Raw genomic sequence first — 2,169 nt, forward strand, 5'->3', positions numbered from 1 at the left:
TCTCTCTCATTTAAGTATTTCAGATCTTGGTATTATATTCAAACAGAAAGCAAAACAAAACAAAATGACATTGCAAGGATAGCACACTAATGTGAAGAAGCAAAAACTTAGGTTCAACTAATACTAACCGATAATTGTTGAAGAAGAAAGGTGGGGTGCCTACCGGGGCATCCCCAAGCTTGGATGCTTGAGGCTTCTTGAAATATTATCTTGGGGTGCCTTGGTCATCCCCAAGCTTGAGCTTTTGTGTCTCCTTAATTCCTCTCATGTCACGGTTTCCTAAATCTCAAAAGCTTCATCCACACCAAACTCAACAAGAACTCGTGAGATAAGTTAGTATAAAACAATGCAATAACCTTATCATTCTCTACTGTAACAAATTACTAACATTATTATTCAACATTGCATACTAAATGTCTCTGCATATTTAATACTTCTATCCTCAAATAGAATCATTAAACAAGCAAGCATATGCAAACAATGCAAACATAACAGCAATCTGCCAAAACAGTATAGTCTGTAAAGAATGCAAGATTCATCATACTTCCCTAACTCCAAAAATTATAATAAAAATATTACGCCGTATAAGGTTTATCAGATCTCATCATGCAAAAATATTCAATAATGTATCACTCTATGACTTTTCTAGGGAATTTTTGCAACAGCGGTAAACTTTCTGTTTTGAAACAGCAACATGTATACTTGCAAAATAAGCATGGTAAAGGCTATCCTTGAAATTTTTATTGAAACTATAGATGCAAAATATTATTCTAAATAACATCAATCAAATACTAACAAAATAAAATGATGCTCCAAGCAAAACACATATCATGTGGTAAATAAAAATATAGCTCCAAGTAAAGTTACCGATGAACGAAGACGAAAGAGGGGATGCCTTCCGGGGCATCCCCAAGCTTAGGCTCTTGGTTGTCCTTGTATATTACCTTGGGGTGCCTTGGTAATCCCCAAGATTAGGCTCTTACCACTCCTTATTCCATATTCCATCAAATCTTTACCCAAAACTTGAAAATTTCACAACACAAAACTTAACAGAAAACCCGTAAGCTCCGTTAGTACAAGAAAACAAACCACCACTTTAAGGTACTGTAATGAACTCATTATTTATTTATATTGGTGTTAAACCTACTGTATTCCAACTTCTCTATGGTTCATACCCTCCGATACTACTCATAGATTCATCAAAATAAGCAAACAACACAATGAAAACACAATCTGTCAAAAACAGAACAGTCTGTAGTAATCTGTATCATTCTAATACTTCTGTAACTCTAACAATTCTAAAATAAATATGTGGACCTGAGGAATTTGTCTATTAATCATATGAAAAAAGAATCAACCTAAAATCACTCTCCAGTAAAAAATAGCAGCTAATCTTGTGAGCGCTAAAGTTTCTGTTTTTTACAGCAAGATCACAAAGACTTCACCCAAGTCTTCCCAAAGGTTCTACTTGACACAAACACTAATTAAAACATAAAACCACATCTAACCAGAGGCTATATGAATTATTTATTACTAAACAGGAACAAAAATCAAGGAACAAAAATAAAGTTGGGTTGCCTCCCAACAAGCGCTATCGTTTAACGCCTCTAGCTAGGCATGATGATTTCAATGATGCTCACATAAAAGATAAGAATTGAAACATAAAGAGAGAATCATGAAGAATATGACTAGCATGTTTAAGTCTAACCCACTTCCTATGCATAGGGATTTTGTGAGCAAACAACTTATGGGAACAATAATCAACTAGCATAGGAAGGCAAAACAAGCATAACTTTAAAATTTTAAGCACATAGAGAGGAAACTTGATATTATTGCAATTCCTACAAGCATATGTTCCTCCCTCATAATAATTTTCAGTAGCATAATGAATGAATTCAACAATATAACCAGCACATAAAGCATTCTTTTCATGATCTACTTGCATCGAAATTTTACTACTCTCCACATAAGCAAAATTCTTCTTATTCGGAATGGTGGGAGTATCATAAGAGACTTGAATACTATAAATTGTTTCCACATTAAAATAGTAATGTTCAGAAAAAGGGTAATCATAATCATGACAAGTTTAATAAATATAATCATCACTACTTTTTATAGCATAAGTTTCATCACAGTAATCGTCATAAGTAGCAACTTTGTTCTCATCAT

The sequence above is a fragment of the Triticum dicoccoides genome, chromosome 2B (genome assembly GCF_002162155.2).
Source record: "Triticum dicoccoides isolate Atlit2015 ecotype Zavitan chromosome 2B, WEW_v2.0, whole genome shotgun sequence".
NCBI lineage: Eukaryota > Viridiplantae > Streptophyta > Magnoliopsida > Poales > Poaceae > Triticum > Triticum dicoccoides.